We start from the raw sequence: 11,922 nt of genomic DNA, 5'->3' as shown, positions 1-11,922 counted from the left end.
ACTGTGTCTCCTCTGATCTTTTGATTTGGGTGTTAGGGTATGGGTTATCCATATCATCTGGTTTCTTCATATGCTTTAAAATTTTCTGTTTTTGGCCTCTTGGCATTTGCTTAACTTGATAGCATTCTTTTAGGATGTGTAGACTGATTCAAACACTTACCTCTAATTTTTCAGATTTACAGCTTGGTGGCATACAATTTCTCTTTCCAGCATGTGGCATCTATGTGCCACCTATTCCTCTCAAGCCAGTTCTCCCCAGCTTTGTGTTTGTGGTGAGTGTGGGTCTGAATCTTGTGGGGGTCCAATTGGTGCACAATGTTGTCATGTTTAGTTCATGCTTCCTGCCCTGTACGTGGGACATGAGAGTGGTTAGGGAGGTAGGGCAGCTTTAATAACTCCCCCCAGGTCTTCCTGGTGTTTTAAATCTGTTGCCAGAGTCTAAACCTTCAGTTCAGTGTCACCAGTTTATCTCTGCCACTGACTCACAAGTCTTTGGCATTGGTATATGGTGCCTTGGACTTCCAAGTGTGTCCCTCTTCCAAGCCATGCCCTTTGGACCACAGGGCCATGTAGGGGTGTTCCCAGACTGCTGAAAGGATGGCTGAATGTGGCAAGTTTATTTCCCCCTTTTCACACACCACCACCTTCCTAGCTCCGGGAGAGTTAGCTATGGGTGTGCAAAAGGCTATCATCCATGCCAGATATCGTGGTATGTGTATATGTTGCTGGAAACACTTCCCATCATGCCAGATTGTTTGGCAGAGCTCTGGGTTATGGTGCCAGTGCCAAGCAGGAGCATTTCCAGCCCACTGGGAAGATGGCTACATGGGGCTTTGTAATTTTCCCCTTTTCACTAGCCTCTGCTTTCCTAGCTTTGAGACAGTTAGCAGCAGGTGTGTGAAAGGCTATCATCCATGCCAGATATTGAGGCAGGCCCACAGGTTGTGGGGATGCAGTTCCCACCACTCTTCACTCTGTGGTTCTTGCTGCCATATCAACAGCTGCTTTGGGGTTTTTAAAACTAGTCCATCTCCAAACACCAACCCCATTTTCTGCAGACTGCCACATGGCTGCCAGTTATCTAGTGGGCTCAGTCACTGATTTCAGAACACAGACTCCCAGTTTCACCAAGTGCATGGTCCTTGTGGATTTAGTAGACCTTATCTAGCTGGTGCTTCACTGGAAATGGTGTTCTGGGTCACTTTCTGTCTTTTATCTAGCATTTTTCACAGAGATGTTTTTTCACCCGATCTCTCCCAACTGCCATCTTCCCTATTTCTTAAAATATCAATGTTTTATAGTGGCACATTTTAAATATTAAAAAAGGTACCAAAATTCTTCCTCTCCTTTTGTCCTTATTGCCCATTTTCCCTTATTGATAATCTTTATTCAAATTTTATAAATGTTAGTAATGAAAAGAAGTGTTTAATTTTAGTGTGCCTTCAGGAGATGGAGTATAGTGGATAGAGTAAAATTTATGGCTTGTAAAAATGTTTGAAAAATTGGAGAGACTAGAATGGATCAAGAGACTTATGCTCTTGAACATACAGAGGAGGTGAAAATACAAGAGAGATGATGAACATGGGTTTTGCAGTTCCCAAGGAAAGTTGAAGTTGGAAGATCTCATATCCCTGGAATGGCCAGCCAGGATCATCTTTCAGTACAGCAGTCTTAGGGGTCTGTTTTGCATGCCTGTGAACTGTCTGTACTTGTATGTTATGATGAACACCAGAGTTATGGAGAGTTGAGCCAGGCAACATGTAGTGATCCAAGTTATCCATGATATCTGTTTAGTTCTGCAGAATGCTGTGTTTTGCTGCAAGATTCTCTGCCATTCTAATGAGTAATATAACTATACATTATGTTCAAATAGGAAGTACTTAACACAAACTCATTATATCTTTCAACTTTTGTAACAACTTCTGAAATGCTATCATAGATGAGAGGAAACAAAAGTCACCTGGGGCAATAATCTTACTATAGCTATGATATAAAAGTGGCAAATCATGGATATTCATTGTCTTGTCATGAGTCTGTTAATTTATTTTAAATTGGTGGAAAGGGGTGCTATAGTTATGAATGCTTAAGTATAAATTGTAAACCACCATTTGTAAGTCATAATGATCAGTTTATTGGGAAATATCCAGGTTATATTATACACCATGTCTTTTGAGATTCTTTTATAATAGAGTCTTAAGTGCATGGATATGTATATGTCCATGTGTGTGAAATGTAGATGACTGTTCTGCTCTGAGAATCATCTGACTTAAAACTCAAATGCAATTTGAGCTTTCTGGCAATAGTCTCCACTTTCTCAGTGCTGTCCTCTCATTCTATGTTGGACATTGGCAGATGGTCCTTTCTGAACATGAATGTCTCTCATGCTTTTAGGAGTCAGTGAACTTGAAAGATGTACATTAGACTTCACCCAGGAAGAGTGGGCTTTGCTGGATGCATTTCAGAAAATGCTATTTAGAGATGTGATGGTGGAGAATATCAGCCATCTGCTTTCTGTGGGTGAGTCTCCCAAACTTACCTATCTAATCCTCTCAAGAAGTGTCTAGAACAACTTATCTATATTGTTTGATATTTTATTTTTATACCTTGTATACACATTTTATTGCTTAACATGGAAAACTACCTAAAAGAAATTTCTTTCTGTACTTACTACTTACATCTAGTTTTTCACCCCAATAGAATGTAATCTTCATGAACACAAATTTTATGTTTTTATTTTACTTAATATCTAGCACTCAGAGCAGTTCTGGGAATCCAATGAGTATTTTCTTAAAGGATAAATAATGGATTAAATGCATCCTAAATAGTTATTTCACCCTAGAGATTTGCTGTGGATTCAGACTACAGTCATAAAAACAACAGGTTTATCTTTTCCATATAAACTTAGACTGTTCTGGACAACCTTGGTATTGGATTCTTTTCAATAATGAATTATTGTAGAAACATAATTTCTTCCTCTATGGAAATACAGAGGGTTCTGCAGTCTGTCTTTGAACTTGGACATCAGAAACCAAAGGCTCTCACTGTATTTAGGCTCAAGGTCAAGATGACCATTTGATAGTGAAAAAAGTCACTATTCTGTGTGTTCCAGGTACTTTTTCATTGGCTGATCTTCAATGTATATACTTAATTCTTCTTTGATCACTATAGTTGTTTGAAGCTATATATACAACAGAATAAACATGTTCTTAAATCTAATCTATTCTTGCACATGTTAAAACATTTTACATTGGAAATTATAATGTGGTTAATTCAGTTTTGGTGTGTCCCACCTCAATGAGGATGGGTCTTCATCCTAATATGGGAGTATTTTTAAAGAATAAAATTAAGAGGAGAGAGAGAGTGAAAGCCATAGACAATAAGCTGAAATCAGTGAAACCTGGAAGAGAAGGGACCAGGAGCCACCACTATGTGCCTTGCCACATGGCAAGCTAAGGACCAATGTTGCAAGCTCCAAGCCCCCAAATGCCACAGTCTTGGGAAGAAATGTTGTCTTGATGATGCCTACATTTTGACCTTTTCCCAGCCTCAAAGCAATAAGCTAGCTCTTGTGCCACCTAAGCATGAGCTTGGGCAGGAAAGGAGGAGGCCAGGAAGTGGCATGCACATTGGGGAACACAGCTGCAGGCATGGGGGTGGCAAGACCCATGGAGCAGGCACTGAGAGTGGCTGCAGCCAGAGTGGGTGGCATAAAAAAAGGTGATGATAGTGCCAGTTATGAGTGTGTGGATTTTTGAGTGAAACCTCCAACCAAAATGAATAGAAGCCTTCAAGGAACAATTTCTACAACAGTGAATCTGCAGATTCATCTCTATGCATAATACAGAATGTTCTCAACTCAGAGATAGCTGAATGGGTTGCTGTGTTGACAAGGAGTGAAAAGGTGATGGTGTTTGACCAAAGTATGATTGGTAAGACAACACACTTCATACACACAGCTCATGTAGGATCAAGAGACCTGTTCAGCAGAATGAATTCAGTTAGCTCCATTCAGAACCAAATGCAGTCCAAGGGAGTCTATGGAGGTGGGATGTCTGCCAACATGCAGATGCAGCTCATGGACACTAAGGCAGGATAGCCCCAGTAAATTCTGCATTTATTGTGAATTTTCTTTTTAATTTTTTTGTCTTGTGATTATTTTTCTTTTCTTCCCTTTTTTTTAATGACAAAAAGAAGTGTGATGGTGTTTTAGTCACCCTCTTGTGATTACTCTGGTGAGACATTACTGTTCTGCTCTGAAAAAGCTATTGTCAGATGAATACTGCATGGTTTTCAGCTGTCATGCATCCATTTGGACTCATGGACAGATTTCTTTGGATTATGGCTTAATTTTCAGTTTTTGAGTTGATATGGATCTTATCTTAGCATGACCTCTTTTTGTGAATGTTAGCATCATTTGAAATATAATTTTTCATTTTAAACATTTCTCTCTCCACCACCCACCCTTTGCCTTATATGATTTTATTGGTAAGCAAGGGTCTACTATTTGTTAATTTGTCACCATTTATGTGCATTTTGGAAGCTATGAGACCCACAATCACAATGACCTTTTTTTAATCTGAAACTTCAGGAGAGTAGATATCTTCATGCTTTATGAAGTTGCTTTGTATGGGAGCCCACAGGGGGCTAGAAATTAAAATTTCTTTGCTGCCATGGGCTGATGATACTGCTATTAGAGAAAGTTTAGCTGTGTTACCAAGTCACAGTGGTTTTACAGAAAAAGATAACTAGGTTAATTATTTTAGAAGTATGACTTTTGATCTTTTTGATTAGAATTACAATAAAAGAAAAACTTGCATTCATAAAGCTTCATTCTGTTGTAAATATTCCTTATATTTACTTTGAGAGCAAGGACCTGTGATTTTGGACAGGTGTGGTAATCCTCTCATCCAGTCTGATTTGGAATAACATCATCTTATTAGCTGTTTAATTTCTTTGTGCACTCATTCTTTTTATTTTTATTTAATATTTTGGTATCCAGTTGTTTGCAGTGGCAGTGTTGAATTTCAGGCCTCTGTTACTAACTGTAGACCTCCAGAGGTGTTGGATTTTCTGTGTTCTGAATATTTTGGGGGCCATGGAAGTTGCCAAGAACAACACACTGACCTGGCTGAATCATTGCCAGTGAAAACAACCTGGATGGTCACTTTTTATGGTTTTGGTAAGAAACCTTTGCTCAGGTTCCAAAATATATTCATCCTTTCATGAATTGTTTTGTCTCTTTTAATATTATACCAGTTCAAATATTTCTCTAAGTGTTCCTCCTTCCCAGTAACCACAACCAGTGATTGTGTTCTCATTAAAATGCTTAAGTCTGCTTAGATCATATGTGTTATCCAGCCATATCTAACTACATTTGACAGGATTTCATGTGCAAAGTGGGCTTAGTTTAGAATTTAGAAAGCTGTAAGGAATTAGGTAATTGACTAAGGAAACAGCAATCATTTTCTCTTCTGCTTTCTTTTATCCTATTCTCCTCAACTTACTCCCAGAATATTGTGAAACAGGTAACTGTTGCTGAATACATAAATATGTGACTGTACAGGGAATCAATGATTGTGTACTTAGGATGGAATTCATGGTGTGTGAACAAATCCATCTTAAAAAAATGGTTTGATGAAGAAATCTTGAGGGTACTATGTTGAGTGAAATAAGACAGACACATAAGGATGAATATTGCAGGGTCTCATTGATATGAACTAATTATAATACATAAACTCAGACATGAAATACAAGTTACCTGAGTATAGAATGAAGCTAAAGAATGGGGTATGGTTGCTTATTATGAGCACATTATTCAACTAAGGTGAACTTAAATGTTTGGAAATGAACAGAGATGATGGTAGCACATTGTGAGAATAACTAACCATTTTGAATAGTGTGTAAATGTGGTGGAAAGCATATGCTCAGAGTCACATATGTCACCAGAAGGAAAGTTGGAGGTTAAAAGATGGGAATGTACAAAATAGTGAATCTTGTGGTGGACAATGCCCATGATTAACTGTACAAATACTAGAAATCTCTTTCATGAACTAGAACAAATATATGACACTATAACTAGAAGTTAATAATAGAGGGGCATAGAGGAATGAGTACACCTATGGCAAAATATATACTACAGTTAGGAGTATTTTAGCATTCTTTCATGAACAGTAACAAATGTACTATACCAAAACTATGAATCAGTAATAGAGGGGGATATTCATGGTTATGGGAGGATTTGAGTTTCCTTTTTTTTTTTTCATTCTTTTCGGGAGTAATGAAAATGTTCTAAACATTGTGTTGATGGATGCACAGCTGTATAACTGTACCATGGGCAATTGATTATACACTTTGGATCTTTAGATAATTGTATGGTTTATGAACAATCTCAATAAAAAATAAAAAAAAATACTTAAAAACATGGGAATTGATAGAAATCAGATGCAAAGAACTTATTGAATGATTCAACTTATGTAGACTATAATTAGAAATAAAACAATAGAGACATTAGATACAGACAGATGTGGAAGGAGAGAGGTAGTTATTGTTGTCTGCTAAGGGGTATAGTGTTTTATTGTTTGGAGTAATATGTGCTAATAATGATTTTAGTGTTTAATGCAAAACTGTGGAAATACCAAAAAATAATCATTTCAGGCCTCATCTAGATCTTATGGAAAGTGAATGTATCTAAATTAAATTGTTAAAAAAATACAATAAACCTGGTAAGAACATTCTTCAACCAAATATATAAATATTGAATCCCATAGATGTCATCCTGTAGAGGGAAAAAAAACACTGAACCTAGAGGACAAATAGAAATTATATGGAAAAAAGTCAGAATAAAATGAAAGTTTACCAGAAAATAAATTAAATATAAATATTCTATTTAACCTAAAATGTCAAATGGAATTTAAGAACTATATATGGTTTACTGTACAACTCATCTAAGACATAAAGCAAGGTTGGAAGTGAAAGGCAGAATGCAATATACTCTTTGGCCATGAAAAGCAGTAAACCTTGTGTCCATATGTTGATATAATGTAAAACAAATATTAATGAAATAGAGTTTACTTTCCTGTTACTATGAGTGACATTTTTGAGGAACTGAAGCCTAGAGAGGAACATCCTGGGAGAAAGCCATTTTGAAACCAGAACTTGGAACAGATGCTGGCCACGTGCCTTCCCAGCTAACAGGTTTTCCAGATGCCATTGGCCATCCTCCAGTGAAGGTACCCAAATGTTAATGCATTACCTTGGACACTTTATGGCCTTAAGACTATAACTGTGTAATCAAATAAATGCTCCTTTATAAAAGCCAATCCATTTCTTGTGTTTTTCATTTCAGCAGCATTAGCAAACTAGAACCGATGCCAAGAGAGAAGACCAGGAAGACCACAAAGTTTGGCCTAAACACCTATCAGGATTGAATTGTTATACAAGGAATGGGGGAGGACAAGGAATAGCAGGATTGAGGAGTATAGAGTTTGGATTTGGCATGGAAACATAGATATTGGACATCCTTGAGGCCTCTGTGTATGAATGTGGACCATGTGGAAAGATTTGGTTTGGAAAAATACAGGTAGTACTCATGCCAGAATAGATGGCATTTAAACGCAAGAAAAGAGATGTATTTAGTATTTCTAACATAAAAGCCACATGCTATCCCTAATCTTATACCGAAGGGGCTATTGAAAACCGTGCTTCCCCATTCTTGGGAAAGGGACTGGACAGAGGATTCTGGAAAAAGTCAAGCCCTAACATATGGAAAAGGACTTGGGTAGTTCAGTCAAGGTCCCTTGTGATGTTGTGTACAATGGGAAAACCATAAGGATATTCACTAGTTTACCCATTGAATTCTGTCCAGTCCTTAGAAGTCTTCTTTGTTATACTCACCTCACTCAGTAATGACTCATCACATTTTTAATGTCCCTTGGGATCACTCTGAGCCCAATTTGCTCATAAATCCTGAGCACTTTGTACTTCTAATCTGATGTTCTAAGGGGGTTCTGACACCTCACTCCTCCCAGAAATACACATTCCAATTTCTCACCAAGTGCACTCTTCTACCCTCATGCACTTTTACTTGTGGAAATCCTTCTCAACCCCATTATCTCCCCAATTCTCTTTCATCCAGAGTCAACAGGAAGTCTCACATGCTATGCTTGAAGTCAGGTCCTGGATCTACCTCATCTCTATATCTCCATCATGATTCTCCTGGCCTTTGTCCAGTCCTCACCATCCTCAAACTCAATTGTCTGTCATAATCTTCCCCTTGTCTCTCTGCTTTACCTAATTCCTCATGTTGCAGTCACTGTCATTGTAAATTAAAATAATTCTCTGACAGAGCATCACAGTCATTGGGTCCAGGACATCCATTACCCCATCATCCTGGATGTTATTCACTGTGTTCCAACCACTCTGTCCTCTCACTTGTCCTCACTAACATACTGATGTTCAGCCCTACTTAGGGCCATCAGCTCTTCTGGCCCCTCACATTTCTGTGCTTGCCCCAGGTTCCCTCAATGCTCAGATATCTCCTCCTCAGAGAGCCCTTTCCTGACACCCCTTCCAGGAGTCCCCTTCTCCCCTCATCCATCTTTCCCTACACTTCCTGCTTATACTTCTGCATCACCCTTATCATCTCCTGAAATACTGTGTATTCTATTTAATTTCCTCTACAATCTTGCCTTCTCTCCTAAAATATCAGCTTCCCAAGAACAGGGACTATCTTTCTCATCATCAGTGCTGTATCATCAGGCATAAACCTAGGTTTCTTATCCTAATATGAGGAGAAATCATGTTTTACCAGTCATTCATCACATGTGGATCCCACAGATGTTTAGAGGGACATTGCTGCTTTTCTCCATAATCATTAGTAAACTCCTGTTTGTGCAATCCACCACAGGGACATCATTTAAAACTAAAACTGCTTATGTGAGGATGCCTACAGTTTCCCTGAGAGAGGAGCTCCTTGCTGCTACCTAAGCTTTCCATTGAGGAATTTCCATGGTTTGGAGAGAAAAGGTTGAGTGATGTGGTGGTGGATATTTCATTATATTTTTAAGAGGGATTTCTTCCTCCCCAGAAAACTAGTATTGCAGCACCCTTGCAATGGAATAAAAACCATATGTAAATTTATCACTTCAATTTTACCCTTTTTTTTCAAAAGGTGACATTAAATTATACAAAGTATGCTGTAGGTACAATGTCCTTCCAAAAAAGATCCATATTCTTAGTTTTAAAATATTTTCTAAACTAATACATACTTTTTTACTTATGACTGAGCAGCACCGGGAAGAAAACAGCAAATGGATAATGCTTCAAATTTGAAAAGTCTCATTGTTAAACTGAATATATTTTCAATTTACAATTATATATATACTAGATTCAGTGCAAAATATTAACATATGAATACATCAACAGATAAGTATAATAATCAACAAATAAACACATCAAAACATATAAGAATGATTTTCATGTAGTCCCTTGAATACACCCATAATTTCTTAATAGTTGTGACCTCATTCATGTTAAGTGACTATTAAGTTGTGAATAGAGAAAGCTGCACATTTCTGGGTGTATTACATAAAGTTTTATACTCTGTGATAAAAAGATGACCGTGGAGGACAACACTTGTTTGTACAGGAGGTGAAGATAGAGGAACTCCAGCCTATGGGATAGGATCCCTTGGGGTAGGATCCCTTGGATTCCCTGGTCTCAAGGACCTGCAGATGGACAATGAGGTGGGGGAAAGCAGACTAGTTCAGGACATGAGTGGAGCTGAAAGTCATGGCTGCTATAAGAACTAGGGCCATTCCTGCAGGATGAACTATCAGGGGGAGCAAGGGGTCAAATTCTAGGTATAGAAAAGGGCTTTGTGCTGTGTTGGTTCTCATGAACTCTTCTCATGATTCCAGTGTTTTTAGCATCTCCCCGTCTCCCACATCTCATCTTTTCTGAAGCATCTGGAGCTCTCTTCCTTTAGATTTTGGACCAGCAAAGCTAATTCCTCTGTAAGCATCGCTCTCATCCTCTTCACCTTTCTGTAGGTGTTGATAAGACTGGATATGTTTAAGGATTCTTTCTGTAGCCTGGCCTTCCCTAAACCTGATTCTGTCTCTGCATGCCTCTTGTTAGCTGTGCTAACCTTGACAAGGTGTTAATACTTTTTGTCTTTCAGTGCACCTAATGTTTGCAAGCTGCTTTTTACATCTGATATAAAGATGTCTTCTAACAGACTTAACAAGTCTGAACAAGAATAGGAGGCCCACCAAAAAAGCCACTAAAAGGTGAACAGATTCCTGACTCCCATTGGAGTCTCTGGAATGTGAGCATGTCACTGGGCAGGAACTCTGTCACACCCTCTGTCAGGTTCCCAAGGATGGTCAAAAGACAAGCTCCACAGAGGCTTACAAGCCCTCCATGGCAGTGAGGCCACTGGAGGACTCTGCCCAGTAACCATGGATCCACCTACTGACAACAAACCCCAGAGAACTTCCTCATATTCTGCTTGGAAACCAACAGCAATGGACATCCTGGACCAGTTATCAGTGAGGTGGATGGTGGGGGGATGTGCTGGTTTGAATGTATTGTGTCCCACAAATGCCATTGCCTTAGTGGTTTTGTGGGCCAGAGGTTTTGGTGCTGGTTAGATTTGCTTGGAATGTGCCCCATTCAGCTGTGGGTAATGATCATTTTGATGAGATGTTCCCATGGAGGCGTGGCCCCACCCATTCGGGATGGGCCTTGATCAGTGGAGCTATATAAATGAGCTGACTCAGAGAGAGGAAACTCACAGAGTGCAGCTGGGAGTGATGTTTTGAAGAGGAACAAGCTTGCTAGGGAGGAATGTCATGGGAGAAAGTCGTTTTGAGGCCAGAGCTTTGGAGCGGATGCCGGCTGCCTTCCTAGCTAGCAGAGGTTTTCCGGAGGCCATAGACCATCCTCTGGTGAGGGTACCTGATTGCTGATGTGTTACCTTGGATGCTTTGTGGCCTTAAGACTGTAACTGTGTAGCAAAATAAATCCCCATTTTATAAAAGCCTATCCATCTCTGGTGTTTTGTATTCTGCAGCATTAGCAAACTAGAACAGATTTTGGTACCGAGAGTGGGGTGCTTTTGCTGCTGTGTTTGCAAATACCAAACATGTTGGAATGGCTTTTCAAATGGATAAGGGGAAGATTCTGGAAGAATTGTGAGGAGCTTGATAGAAAAGGCCAAAAACTGCTTTAAAGAGACTGTGGAAATATGGACTCTAAAGATACTTCTGATGAGTTCTTGAACAGAAACGATGAACGTGTTGTTGTGAACTGGAAGAAAGGTGATCCTTGTTTTAAAGTGGCAAGGAATTTGGCAAAATTGAGTCCTGGTGTCAGATGGAAGGAAGAATTTGAAAGCAATAACCTGGAATATTTAGCTGAGGAGATCTCCAGACTACTTGTAGAGGATGTATCCTGGCTTCTCCTTGCAGCTTATAGTAAAATGCGAGTGGAGAGAGATAAACTTAGAACTGAACTCTTGGGTTCAAAGAAACCAGAAGCTGATGGCTTGGAAAATTATGAGCTTCCAGGGGGTGGAATCCCAGAAGCTAGAGCCCAACATGAGGATGTAACCAAACATGGAACCCAGCCACCATTTCAGTAGAAGCCAAGATTGGAGATGGAGTTATCCAGAAAGGATTTGTGGAAAGTCATATTGTCTAATGGCTTTGATCCCTGTGTGCTTCATGCAAAGCCAACAGAATTTTTGTGAGATCTTTATAGACAGAGCCATTGCCAGTCTGGACTGGAGGAGACAGACAAGGAACAAATTGAAGGAAAAGTTTCTTCAAAGACAGAGCCATGGAGGATGAGGTCTGGAGTCAAGAGGTTTAGGGCTGGGAGAGTGGAGCAGCCCACATGCATGGAAAGGGTAAGTTTGCC

This window comes from Choloepus didactylus (genome assembly GCF_015220235.1).
Source record: "Choloepus didactylus isolate mChoDid1 chromosome 26 unlocalized genomic scaffold, mChoDid1.pri SUPER_26_unloc2, whole genome shotgun sequence".
NCBI classification, from domain to species: Eukaryota; Metazoa; Chordata; class Mammalia; order Pilosa; family Megalonychidae; genus Choloepus; species Choloepus didactylus.
Note: the sequence above shows the minus strand (reverse complement) of the source record.